This window comes from Periplaneta americana, chromosome 7 (assembly GCF_040183065.1).
Source record: "Periplaneta americana isolate PAMFEO1 chromosome 7, P.americana_PAMFEO1_priV1, whole genome shotgun sequence".
NCBI lineage: Eukaryota > Metazoa > Arthropoda > Insecta > Blattodea > Blattidae > Periplaneta > Periplaneta americana.
Genome location: NC_091123.1, coordinates 22,679,354 through 22,694,483, shown reverse-complemented (window position 1 = coordinate 22,694,483; position 15,130 = coordinate 22,679,354). Strand labels below are relative to the sequence as shown.

The 15,130-nt window shown below is 35.0% G+C and overlaps 1 protein-coding gene across 3 annotated transcripts in view; it reads left to right on the top strand.

Moving 5' to 3' along the window:
* The window catches only part of LOC138702974 (kinesin-like protein KIF12), a 248,160-nt gene that overhangs the window by 150,360 nt on the left and 82,670 nt on the right, over positions 1-15,130 (top strand). For 2 of the 3 annotated variants that reach the window (XM_069830422.1, XM_069830417.1), the window contains exon 1: positions 12,003-12,138. The exons of the other annotated variant lie outside the window; for it this stretch is intronic. The gene's annotated coding sequence lies outside the window, so the exon portion shown is untranslated. Of the gene's footprint in view, positions 1-12,002; positions 12,139-15,130 lie in introns of those variants that run through there. 3 annotated transcript variants of the gene reach the window in all.

Genomic DNA, 15,130 nt, shown 5'->3' with positions numbered 1-15,130 from the left:
TATTTATGCTCGACTATGCCGAAATGTAGTAATTATACACCTGGTAGCAGCCCTTTAATGGACCTCATTAAAGTACACCTATTCATTAAAGTTCAGGTGTTTCGCCAATCAGAAAGCACCATATGAAAGCGCAATGATCGATTTCACCAATTGCACAATAAAGAACCTACATTTGAAATAAAGTCAGTTCTGTTACTATAATAATGAGCGTTAATTGTAAATAATATTCAAATAAATTCAATTTGTCATCTCGTTTTTCAATGTATAATTCAATTTCAAGGTTATGTCAAGATTAATGTTTCTTTTACTCTCTAGATTATATCAAGGTCGTCGACATCTGTTTCTCGGAAAAAATCAATACTTTCGCGTCTGCGCACATCTCACAAGTTACGAGGTAGGCTATTGCACAAGGTCAGTTCCGCTCCCTACTTAGATAACAATAACATGAATATTTATGAATAATTTCAAGTTAGAAATATGGTCGAGCATAAAAAGTCGTATGAAACTTGCCTATAATGGTAATTAAGACGCTCGTATGAAAATTATGAAACTCGCTTGTGCTCGTTTCATAAACATACTCGCGTCTTAATTACTACCATTATAGGCTCGTTGCATAATGTACTATTATTTAGTTCTCGACTATGAAATTATTTCCATCATTTTAAAATACAGTATTTTAACACATACAAGTTTCTCTCCACCTCATATTGTGTGCATAATTCGATGGTGTTTGGGTAAAGGTAGATGTCATAAAAATGAGTTTTGAGAAAAATGAAAATTAAACTTCGGAATGTTATTGCAAATAATCGTATACACAAATAAAACAGATGAAATGCTAGTATTGTTTTGTTTTTCGCACACCAAATGTAGAATTTAACTTGTGTATTCACATGGGGAACAAAACACTATTTGCACAAAAAATGACTTAAGTCCCTTTACCTGAATACCATCGAATTATTCATCGTTGCAGTTCTTTCCTTCTCTAGTTCTCTTCTTTCTTCTTTTTCTTCAAATCCTTTTTTGTTCTCGTTTTCTTCTTCTTGCGTCTTTCTTTTCAACTCTCATTATCTTCGTCAACTCTCCTTTTATTTTTCTTCCAGTTCTGCTTAATTTCTTCTCACTTCCTCTTTCTTACTTCTCTTTCACTTTCTTCTTCATATACTGTATTTCAATTATTCTTTTCATTTTTCTTCTTCTCTAATTTCGTCTTCATCCGACATTTTAATAAATATATTTCCCTAGTTTTTCTTCTACCTAATTTTTTTCTTTAGGTATTTCTTTCTTCTTCTCTCCTTGTCCTACTTCTCTTTTTTCATCTCTTTCCCTCTGATATTATTTCATATTTCTTTCCTCCTATTGCTTCCTCTTCCTTTCTTCTACTTCAGGATATCAATTTTTGAAGTCCGAGGCTGCACATCAGCTTAGGTATAGCGGAGTTGGCTCTTTATGGTGAAATACTCTAATTCTGAATTGTATAATAAGTGCAAATTTGCCGTTGAATTCCGACAATCAGACACACGCCTGTTGATGTGTGGCACAACGGGAAGCGGGACTACGAGGTGTAAACAAGGGAGATTGTTGCCATAAACTACGCGGCCCTGACATGCTCTGTGAGTTGCGTCGTTCGACACCCGGCACGTTTACAAATGGGTCATCCGGAGGAGATTTACTTCCCGTAACACTGTCTTGTAGACGAGATGATGTCGAGCAACAGAAACGGCAACGGCGCATCTAGCGGATCGAGCTGTTATTATATACATTGTGCTGTGTTTGAGTGCACTGCCGGCCTACTTGGATGTAATGCTGTATATTGTGTTTTATGGTATGATGATTCAAGATATTTTCAATAGTATTTGTTAATAATATCTAGCGCTTCAATCAAAACAAAGCCAAAGATTTTAGTCATTTTTTTTTGTATTACATTACATATACTGACAAATTAGACGGATCAGTTAGTATAGATGAAAAGAAATCAATTTATTTATTTACTTACCTATCTATCTATCTATCTATCTATCTATCTATCTATCTATCTATCTATCTATCTGTCTGTCTGTCTGTCTGTCTGTCTGTCTGTCTGTCTGTCTGTCTGTCTGTCTGTCTGTCTGTCTGTCCGCCCGCCCGCCCGCCCGCCCGCCCACCCACCCACCCACCCACCCACCCATCCATCTATCTATCTATCTATCTATCTATCTATCTATCTATCTATCTATCTATCTATCTATCTATCTATCTATCTATCTATCTATCTATCTATCTATCTATCTATCTCTCTGCCTGCCTGCCTGCCTGCCTGTCTATCTATCTATCTATCTATCTATCTATCTATCTATCTATCTATCTATCTATCTATCTATCTATCTATCTATCTATCTATCTATCTATCTATCTATCTATCTATCTATCTATCTACCTACCTACCTACTTACCTACCTATCTACCTATCTACCTATCTATCTATCTATCTATCTATCTATCTATCTATCTATCTATCTATCTATCTATCTATCTATCTATCTATCTATCTATCTATCTATCTATCTATCTATCTATCTATCTATTTATTTATTCTGGTAGAGTTAAGGCCACGAGGCCTTCTCTTCCACATTACTAGAAGACGTTTGGGTAAGATAAATTAAATATTATGTAGGCATACAGAATTGTTTATAATTTCCATTAGGAATATGTTAAGTCTTGGAAGCCCAAGACTACACAGCAGAGCAAATCTAGTGAAAAAAAAAGGCGAGTTCATTATCAAAAGACTTAGGCCTACCATACATTTTAAACCTATTTGTTATTCCTGGTTGAAACACTGGAGCTAAGTTTTAAAGATTTATAATTACAAGGAGGATGTCTCACTATATCACTAATAGGCCCTATATTAATCCAGGGCAAACTTGGCTAAAATAGCCAAATACGTTACAGCACGACGTATTACCTTCCCCCCCCCACCACTGTAGCATACAAACACGCTATAGTCCGGCTTAGCTTAGGTCTACTTAATACTCTAAGGCTGACCCCTAACCATTTCCCCCCCCCATTACTAGGCCTGCCTACATATGCTAGCGGATTATGGTTCGTTGACCTCTTACATCTGTATCACGAGAAGTGTTAGCGGCTATGTTGTCAGACTGCTAAAGCTTCAAAATTAATTTTCTAATTAACAGTGCATTTAATCACAAAACGTAATATAGTTTTTCGATTCATTTATGTGTACTCTATCGTCCCTTTCAATCTGCAGGATTATTTCACTTCCACTCTGTATTTCTTGGGAACTGTGCAAACCTAATGTGAATGCTATACTTCAGAATACCGCGTAAGATAAGTACTTATATACAAAGATTGTGCCACTTAAAAATAGTTGGCAAAGCATTCAAGAGTAAATCTATACTAATAATAAATCTGTAGCCGAAATTTTTCTGGTAATTTTCGATTTTCCAAAAATAATTGGTCCTAACATATATAATTAACCACCCTGAAACCGAAAATCGCATTTTTGAAATTTTTGTTTGTATGTCTGTCTGTATGTTTGTTACCGTTTCACGCGATAATGGCTGAACCGATTTATATGAAAATTGGAATATAAATTAAGTTCGTTGTAACTTAGATTTTAGGCTATATGGCATTCAAAATACTTTATTTAAAAGGGGGGTTATAAGGGGGCCTGAATTAAATAAATCGAAATATCTCGCTTATTATTGATTTTTCTGAAAAATGTTGCATAACAAAAGTTTCTTTAAAAATTATTTTCGATAAGTTTTATTCTTTACAAAATTTTAATAGGAATGATATTTAATGAGATAAATGAGTTTTAAAATTAAAATAACGCCATCTAAGACGGTGCAATGAATTAAGAACAAATGACTTCGTCTATAAGGGACCTTGGACAACAACAATCGAAACAGGGGCCTTGGACATCAACAATCGAAAGCTATTAAACATAGCCTACAGAGAATGTTTCTGTGTTTGTATGAAGTAATATCGGAAGCTAAATTAACCGATTTGTATAATTAATTATTATTTCACCATTGGAAAGTGTAGTTTCTCTAGATGGACATAATGCTATAATGTTATTACAGTAACGTCTGAGTAAATCGAGGACAGGTAAGATTGAAATAGCTTCTTATGCACAGAAAATTTGATAGGCTATTTTGTACATTCGTTTTCTGTATTTCTTAAAATAATATTTATGTACACTCATTTTAATCTCAGAGAATTAACGAACAACGAGAGTGTATTGATTTAGTATGCAGTAATAGTACGTTAGATTAGCAATCCATTATTTTATAATTCAGATTTTAACTATGCTCAATTGAATCGTGTTAAAATACATTATATATATATATATATATATATATATATGTGTGTGTGTGTGTGTGTGTGTGTGTGTGTGTGTGTGTGTGCAATAAATGCAATGCAAAAAAAATTGAGTAATGAGCGAAGCAGATTATCTTGTGCTGTTGTAAAAGTTGTTCCCTGGATCAAACGTCCTATTTTAATTATGTAATTACTTTACATTTATTTCTAACGGGTGCAGCGGAGCGCACGGGTACGGCTAGTAAATAAATAAATAAATACACACAAACATGTTCCTTGCACCAAAAATAAAAAATTCAGTAATGCAATAACGTTATAAATATGTACTTATGCGATATTCTGAAGTCACTTTCTTTTATTAATATTGCATAATACTGTATAACCATCTGCGTAATGTGTTTAAACAAAATGCTTGAACTTGAACAGGGTACAGTATGTCCAGAAATCTCAAGAGCAGGAGTTGCTCTAGGATGATGTGGAAATAATACCGGTACTTTAATTCAGTGCCTAATCTAGTACAATTTATATTGTAACATTTACAAAAATCTTATTTATTTGGAATTGATTTGTATAATATATGAAAACTCACCTCACAATAGCTCCGCGTAAATTTGAATAATTGAAGAATGGTCATTAGGCCTATCTTTCAGTAATATCGCTCTCTCAACACGTCTTAATATTCGTTAAAATATGAAGATTTAAAAAGGAAAAACTTATGTCACAATATAAGCGCACTTTTGTTTCAGAAAGTTAATACATCTTAGTTGTATAAAATTAATCTAGAGCTGTCTTCAGGTTTGTTACTTTTTTGGTTACCATGGTTTTTGTGTACAATGAGCGATTCTGCATTGTTTTGGACCTGTTGTAAGAAGTTTAAAGAATTAACGTCTGATGTCGCAAGAGTATTAGTTCACGTCTGACATCTAGTGACGGTTGCTGTAGTTAGGAGGCATAATCTAGTATGGCCTACAAAGTTTCTGCAAAATATGAATGACTAATGTATTTCATAGAGCTATTCAGTTTATCTGCTTTAATTATATACCATAAAATGGTAGAAGGTTGGAAAGCTGGATGTATTGCTGTCTTGCTACATGTATTTTATAGACAGTATTATGATGAAAGATAATGAAAACCATAAAACGTCAGCATGTTGACAGAAGCAACTCGCAACCCACACGTTTTAACGATCGTTCATTGTTTCAGTGCTACTGTTATTAATAGTACAATAGTTTTGTTATGAACGGCCTTCTTGCATTGACTACGCTTACGTTGCAAAATACCAAGATCGTAAAAATTGCGTTCGGAGAGAATACTAAGTTTGGAACGTAACAGCATTTCTTCGGGTTTAATTGATATTGTTGAGCGATACCAATTTATTAAATTAATTAACTAAATTTTAAGGCAAATAACTACTGAAACAATGTATGTATGTATATCCAGACGTTTGAGATGGGCAGGACATGTAGCACGTTTGGGCGAATCCAGAAATGCATATAGAGTGTTAGTTGGGAAGCCGGAATGAAAAAGACTTTTGGGAAGGCCGAGACGTAGGTGGGAAGATAATATTAAAATGAATCTGAGGGAGGTGGGATATGATGGTAGAGACTGGATTAATCTTGCTCAGGATAGGGACCAATGGCGGGCTTATGTGAGGGCGGCAATGAACCTCCGAGTTTCTTGAAAGCCAGTAAGTAAGTATATATAGTATGAATTATAATTATGTAAATGAACTTTAGACTACAAGATAGGCCTACTATACGTTTAATTATTTTTTTCTTTCTTCGCCATGGTTTATCTCCTCTTTCCTACCGACTCACAATCCAATTCTGTGTAGAGAATGGTATAATATAGCCTATATCTTTTGACCAAAGCTAGACGAGCACACAATACAGATCTTCCTAGTCCTGTCGCTAGTACGGCATAAGGCCACCGCTAAGACAACACAGGACGCATATGAAAAGAGAGAAACGCCCGTTCCGTGAATTAAGCACTCCGGGAACCGAAACACGGACCGCTTGGATGGAAAGAGCGTACGCTATCCAGAGCCAACGCTGCGGACTTTAATATTACCCTTATCACATATTGTCGGCTTACAGCAGAGCTGGGTACCAAAAGCGAATCCAAACTCTAAACGGGGACGCTTAATATTCATCCGTGACGGCATCAACGCTGCGCGGTGTTCGGCGAGGAAGAAAGGGGTTGAAGAGAAGTCATATGGCTCCCAGTGAGAGAGTAGAATTCGCTCTTGGTGCTCAGCCCTGGCAAACTTACAAAAGGTAATTTTACAGAGGAAACAAAAAAAACTGAGTACAGGCCAAAATTAATCCTGAAAGTAAAGGGTAATAATGTCTGTACAAATGGTAACAATGCCTGTACTTTAGATTTGGTCCTAAAGTTTCAGAGTTAATTTATGCTCAGATTTTTGTTCTCCTGTAAAATTACATTTTTGTTAGTTAGCAGGTTTACACTCTAAACAGACTATATAACAGTTTCATCAGCCTTTGGACTTTCAAGGCAACCACTTTTATTATGTAGAGTAAATACAATACAAGAAATAATCAAACTTGAAGAATGGTTTTATTCCTAGTAAGAAATGTACACATAAAGTAACAACAACTAGTTGCCATAGAGAGTTAAACTTTCATGGCCCCACTCTGTTGTATAATTAACACAAACATAAGCCAGTTGTGATTTCAGGACCCTACAAATCACTATGCTGTCATCTAGTGACTGCAAAAGAAGTCACGTTATAACCCTTCTGGAATTGCATGGAGCAACTGTACTTCCAAAAGTGCCTTTTAGGTGGTTGTTGTTCTCATTTTATGTTGCCATTTCGTAACATGGGAATGGCCAATCTGATATTCTGTATATATGATCAGAGATATTATATATTAATCGAATGAATAGCCTAAGATATTAGTTCTCAACGAAAGATGAATGTCTTGGCCAATGGGGCGTGCGGATATGATTTTTGGCCTATTGGCTATTATTGTCGGTGACTCAGAAGAAGACGAGAGCGGATGAGGAGGAAGGGATATGAACAGATAACGTACGACAACACGTGCAATATTTGTGCTGCAGTAAGCGGAAACATGAGGTCTGCTTCTGTTCAACTTAGCTCTAAGTTCCATCCTAGATCATATATGTAACAGATATGTCGGGCTTATAGGCTTTGAGGTTAACAACTTTTGTCAGGTTTACTACGCTGCCATCTAGTTGTTACATAAGGAGTCACGTCATAATACCCATTTGAATAGCATTAGCGACTGTGCTGCCATCTCGTGTTCGTTTACGGCGGACGGGTGGCGATCCTGGCGGTTGTTCTCTTCAAAGTGCTGCCGATTTTAACGTAGCGAGGAGTTATCTGTTACATATATGATCTAGGGTTCCATACGCATTGTTACTCATGTTTCCTGCACGCGTAATAACCCGGCTACTGGGATGCTTATCTGAGCGATGTTTATAATAATCAACAGCGATAGTCAAGAAGGTCACATTCTTTCCGCTCGTCTTCTCCTGAGTAACGGACAGTACTCGTATTTTCGCCGGTGGAGGAGAAATGAAACATGTTTAAACGGACTGAGTTACCAGGGGAAATGTTTTTTTTTTGCAATACTTTACATTTAATTAAGTGCTATTATTATTATTATTATTATTATTATTATTATTATTACTAATGTTTTTGTATTTGCTGTTGTACTGTCAGGAATTCTGTTGCAATACCATGTCGGCAAAATTAACTCAAATTCATGTTCTTACGTTCATATAGATTCCTGTATGATAATAATTACAAGAATAGTTAAGCGAAAAATTGTGTTTTGGTAACATAATCTGTGGATCATTTTTCAACAATAATTTTACAGTACGTTTTCTTATGAAAGGGATGGGAAGTTACAATCATTTCCATAACAGAAATAAATTCTCTCTCTCCGAGCCCAGATGCATTAAAACTTTCAACTTGTGTGGCAATAATGATAATCCCGTGATATCTTAAATACAAAATGACATAATCTCTTAGAATTAGTTAATTATTTATTATATTATTTTGTATTATTATTATTATTATTATTATTATTATTATTATTATTACTATTATTATTTTCATTGTAGGTACTGTCGCTGTTACTAACGTATTGTGCTAACCTATTATTGACATTTTTTGTTTATAAATAAATAAATAATATGTAGGTATATGTAATATAATACTTTTAAAACCTCGCAACTGTGTTTGAGGAAATTGTAGGCCAACAAGAGAGCAAAATAATGTCTTATTCTCTTTATAGACCAGCTAACAACTGTTATGCATTTGTTAATTTATATATAAAAAATTGAAACATTTGAAGACTTATGAAGTGTTGTCAGCGGACACATTTTTAAAAATATATAGTACACAGATTTCGACATTCGGGAAAAATTGGACTTACGGAATTTTGAATTTTCATCATTAGTGACTTAGAAGATAATGACAGACGGAAAAAAACATACAGATTCAAAACACTAATATTTATGGATACCAAATTTATAATTTATATAATTACAGAAACTTTTTATGTTAATTTATTGACTTTAAAACAATGAAGAAGCTTAAAAAAGCGCATTCCAAGTGTTGCATAAATTGTTATGTAATAAAATTCTTCAGCTAGATGGACTTGCCCTTGGCATATAGCGATATTAAATTAAACAGAACTGCAGTGAACATTAGCGACACGTGACAAAAAATTCTGAACACGTGCCTTGTGCGGTCATATTTATAATAAATAACTCGACCAGATGACAGAAATTTTATTACAGTCGTGAAATGTGAGCTTATGGTTTGTCTGATCGTTCAAAGGGAAGTGTGGGCTGTAAAGGCTGATGAGAACCACTGTCATAAAACAGTTAATACATGTTTTTTTTTTCTGATTGAGGTTCTGGCTGATATATACATCTATTATCATGCAGTACATCTCACTTGATATGTGTCAAAGAAGAACAATTGTTTGTATGCATATGAAGCGTAATATGTAGCTAGTCGGCGATGTATGCAATGGAGGGGGAAAGGAACTGGCCCTCTACCCTATTATCTCCTGGCCTAGTTGCCTCATAAGTGGTGGCTTCTTGGTACCACTTGTGAGGTTCAGACCTGTCTATGTTTTTTATGTGCTCAGATCAATTCATTTGTTACTAGTAAAGTAAATCCATGGCGCTACAGCCATGAAGGGCCAAGACCGACAGCCGGCTGCTGGCCTCACGTCCACATGTCGAAGCAGAGGTGGACGATCATCCAAACAGAATGGAGGTATCGTGTCGTTAGCACGATGATCCCCCCAGCCGTTTTAGCTGGTTTGAAAAACCGGATTTTTGCTACCTATCGTAGCTACCCAAGTGCATCACGATGCTGGGTGGGCACCGGCCCCATACACTGGCCAAAATTTCCTGAGAAAATTTCTTCCCCCATGGGGATTCGAACTAGCGCGCATTTCGTAACACGAATCCTAGGCAGGATGCCTTAGACCACGACGCCACGGCGCGGGACATTCATTTGTTACTACTTAAAATAAATGATAATTTTATTGTAATAATTGAAGACCTCCCCGGAGAAGGCTGTAACATCAAATTATTGAAATTTGTGACTTTAGGTGAAAAAAATAATTTAGATTAATTTATTTACGACAATAAATTATTGCATCCAATAGCTGAATATACTTGAATTCAAATGGCTGTGTTAGTAAATAAAGGCCTAATGATATATGCCCCTGAAATTATTTTCCTTTCTCCTGAAACGTAAATTATAGTTTTGTTGGTTACATTCTTATTCCGGTCGGCCTCGGTAGCGCAGTTGGTATAGCACTGGCCTTCTGTGCTCGCGGTTGCGAGTTCGATCCCGGCCCAGATCGATGGCATTTGAGTGTGCTTAAATGCGAAAGGCTCATGTCAGTAGACTTACTGGCATGTAAAAGAACTCCTGCGGGACAAAATTCCGGCACATCGGCGACGCTAATAGGCTAACCTCGGCAGTTGCGAACGTCGTTAAATAAAACATAATATTTTTTTATAGTAACGAATAACGATTCGATTAACAGCCTGTATTGCCAACATCCATGGTTACACAATCTCCAGGTTTGTTAGGATTCTTGGGTATATTGATATAATTCACAAACAAAATGTTCGAATTAAAGAACAAGGATATTCCGGAGGCAAATTTTAACCGAGGACATTATAAAAAAAATCAGAGACTGTCCCCGGAAACCATCTGTATATAGCTACGTCCTACGGAGGCGACAGCTGTTCTAATTGATCCCAACAGTGAACGGAAAGCAGACAATTCTCTTTCCCTCTTTCAATCTGTTCTAACGGTAGCATGTTGCCTTTGCTAGGCAACGGAGGAAAAACTCCGTAGATAATATCAATTTAAACAGAAAATAACTTAATTATGTTTGTGCGAGATCGTGCGTATTTGCTTGTTTTCCGCACAGAACCAATACGCGGTAAGTGTGAAATACCACATTCAGTATTCCCAACGTAACACGCATAACAATTTCCCTCTTCTTACCGCTTAAGCGCGACATTAATTTTACTGCTTTAGGCTTTTAACATATTATTTTTAGAGATGTTTAACATAGTAATAATTATAAATTGGAAACTTACCACTGCAATTTCACCTAAATTACAATGTTAATTATTGTTTTTAAATATTTGCAAAAATTAAGTGAAGTCTACTACTCCACGAAACTTATTGCATTCCTGATACAAGTAACATTAAGGAAGCCGTGAAAAAATCAACGAGATTCCAGATGCCGATGTTATTACTGCAATATGTTATATAAATAATATTGTTAAAATATTAAATGAAAAATAAATCATTACATAACCTTACCGTATGTTTTAAGTTCGCATTTATAGACTGGGGGAAAAAAAGACAGACGTATATCACGGCCTGCTGGAGTATAGTAAACACAGAAAACATTTTTCAGCAACAATGTTGAAGAAAGATATTTTGGTATTCCGAAGTTGGCGTCATTAAACAGAAACCAACATGGAGATTTCATTGCAACTAAGTAGAAATTCGTCTTTCAGGTATGTAATAAACGACCTTCGCACAAAATAATGTACGATACACGAGCGGTATGTTTGTTTTCATGTTCTCGGAAATTAAAAAATCTCAACTACGTTTCGCTTTTTCAATCTTTTCCTCGACCATGAAAACGTCAACATACCGCTCTTGTAACGCATATTACTATTTTATTTAATGCAGTATATTCGGATGTTTAAATTTTCATAGAGCAAGTTTTAAAAGTTATTATTATTATTATTATTATTATTATTATTATTATTATTATTATTATTGTATTTCGCTTGTGGCCCCATTTAAGTGGCTGCCCTCCAGAGAGTCACAGCTCCTGGTTGAGAATCACTGACTTAAAAAAGGCACGTCAAGTAACATACTATCTCAGTGGGTATTCACCTGCACACCTCGTGACAGATTTGTGACGTACTAAAATGCCTTCAAGTGATGGCACAGAACGTGTGACAGAAGTGGTCGTTCGTGTTCCCCGCCACACCTCCCCTCCTTCGCACCCTTTCAAATGTTCATGTGGGAACAGTTCAGTATATCATGCTAATACGGTAGACAAATGGAAAGAAAGTTCGATCATTTTTCGACGTGACGTCAACGGGTTCAGATACGTATGGTCACGTGCCGGAGTCGACAGCCTTGCAGCCTGGCTTCGATCTTTAATTGTGTGTTGCCTACCAGTCAGGCGCTACAAGTTGAGCCTTCACATGTCGGTGAGAGGAAGTGGAATCTTGACGGTTATATCTGAATGACTTAACTGATTGTTGGTAAGTGTTGGTGCTTTTACATTTGTATGTTATAAACACGTTTTGTTACAATACAGCATAATTTTGCAAAAATCTCTTTTCATTTCATTTTATTATAAAATATTGATTACGTTTAACAAAACTTACTAAGATTTAAATCACTTCAGAGAAAAGTAAGGTATTTAATTATTTATGACGTATATGGGAATATATTCAACAAAAAATTTCTGAAATTTACTATAAAGGAAGTAACATGGTAATAATTTCTTACATGAAATATTATCATGTTCAGCAAAGAATGACTCAGATTTTTACACATAATCTTTACTAAGGGATTATACAAGAAGTTTACTTCATATGAAATTACAAACTATTAACAAAATACTCCCAAGATTTGTGGTTTTATATTGTTAGAGGGAAACCATTTAAAAACTGTGAAATATGAAGTGCATTGTACGAAAAATTACCAAGATTTGTATTATCTTTCTTAGAAGAATGGCACGAAAATTATTTCGCACGTAGCTTATGAAAATTAAATAGCTTGCGCGAAAATTTTGGAAGATTTATATTACTTTATTAAATAAAATAATATTTGAAAATTATTCCACATGGTAGGCTTATTCTTTGTGAGATAATATATGTGTATAGTCAATAAGGAAGTATTAAAATTCATATTACTTTTACTGGAGGAATACATGTAAAAGCTATGTCATACATAATTCCTTATTAAATGTTAATTATATTCAAATAAACAATTATAAAGACATGTTTTATAGAGGAGACACATGAAAACTATTTCACACGAAGTAGTTTATGAAATATTAAATAATGTTCAGTGAAATCTGACCAAGTTTTATGTTATCTTTTTTGAAGGAAGATATATAAAACTATTTCGAACACAATTCTTTATTAACTGTTAACTATACTCCAATATCTAATAAATTACGAAGAATTACATTACTTTGTTAGAGGAAGGAACCTTCATTAAAATCTTTCACTTGCAAGAGTTATATACCGGTATGCCTAATATAAAATATACAGTATTAAACTAAAAACGGTCAGTATTAATAGGTTACAGGTAATTTGCACGTAATAATTCATGAAATATTAAATATGTTCAACTAAAAAGAATAAAATTTGTTGTTACCTTTATTAGAGGAAGATACTCGTAGATGAAAACATTTCACATGTACCAGTTTGTTAGATATTTAAAATGTTCAACGGCATCAATATTTATAAGACGCATCAAATTTGTTTCTTATAAAGTAGTTTATGTAATACGAGTATTAAACATGATACTGAGAAGTTATTAAATGGAGAAAGTTACACAACGCAGAACTGCGCGCATTGTATTCTTCACCTGACATAATTAGTAATATTAAATCCAGACATTTTAGATGGATAGGGCATGTAACACGAATGGACGAATCCAGAAATGCATATAGAATGTTAGTTGGGAGGCCGGAGGGAATAAGACCTTTGGGGAGGCCGAGACGTAGATGGGAAGATAATATTAAAATGGATTTGAGGGAGGTGGGATATGATGGTAGAGACTGGATTAATCTTGCTCAGGATAGGGACATATGGCGGGCTTATGTGAGGGCGGCAATGAACCTCTGGGTTCTCTAAAAGCCATAAGTAAACAAGTAATGAATACTAGTTTTTAAGAATGTTAGTATCTTTATTATTCATTCATTCATTCATTCATTCATTCATTCATTCATTCATTCATTCATTCATTCATTCATTCATTCATTCATTCATTCATTCATTTATTTTATTCCATAGATCTTACATGAGCAATGAAGCTTTAAGATGTGGAACAAGTCAAAATTTTACAATATTACAATTACAATTTTTACAAATTTTTACAGTTTTACAATATAGTAATTTTCTACAATTTTTACAATTTTGTGCAATTTTTTACAATATTTTGGCGAGATGTAGTGAGATGAGGTGAGGTCCGAGGATTCGCCAAAAGATTACCCGCCATTTGCCTTTTGGTTGGGGAAAACCTCGGAAAAACTCAACCAGGTAATCAAATCAAAGTGGTTGATGCCGAGGACTCGCCATAGACCATTCGGCTTCAGTCCCACGGCTGGGGAAAACCTCGGAAGAAACCATAGAATGAGATCAAAGGGGGATCCAACCCAAGCCCGAACGCAGCTCCGGATCAGCAGCCCAGAGAATCTGCCGACTGAGCTACATCGATGGCTCTACTAAAAATATATAATACATAGCCAATCAGATTATGAAATTTACAAACGCAGATACATGAAAAAAATTGCACACATAATAATTAATTAAATATTAAATATGTTTCACGAAAAATGACTATTTATTTGTATTTGTAAAAGGAAGATAGTCTATATCAAAGCTATTTCATATTACGATAGGCCTATTAAATAATAAGCATAAGTACCGAGAAACTGCTAAGATTTTTTATCTTAGTGGGGGAACAAGACATGAAAAAAAAAAAAATTCACACATAGTAGTTTGTGAAATGTAAAAATTCTAAACGACAAATTACTAAAGTGTTTCTTATATTTGTTTGAAGAAGATACATTAAAGTTATTTCACACGTAGAAGTTTATGAGATATGAAAGCAAAACATCCTCATGGTTCAAATAGTATCTACACAGTACTCAATCTCAACAGGATGTACGGTTTTAAGGACTGTGAGTAATAAACTTCTTTTCTTCTCACCTCCTCAATGTTGAATGCTGCAGCAAAATAACTTGCAGGCAGAAAGCTACCCTCAAAGATCTTGCTATCCGTACCTAAGACAGGGGATGACCAAACTTGCAAATACCAAAATTAAAATCGATCCAAATTACACGCCGGTCCAAATTACACGGACTTCCCCTACTACAAAACAATCAACCAATGGGGCCAACGTAATAATTATGAAAACATCCACGTGTGGCTCACAGTCAGCTCATGATTTCTCAATGGAGGATCTGAGGTTGAATTGTAAGAGCCTCTGCAGAATTCAAGAGAGACAAAAAAAGAA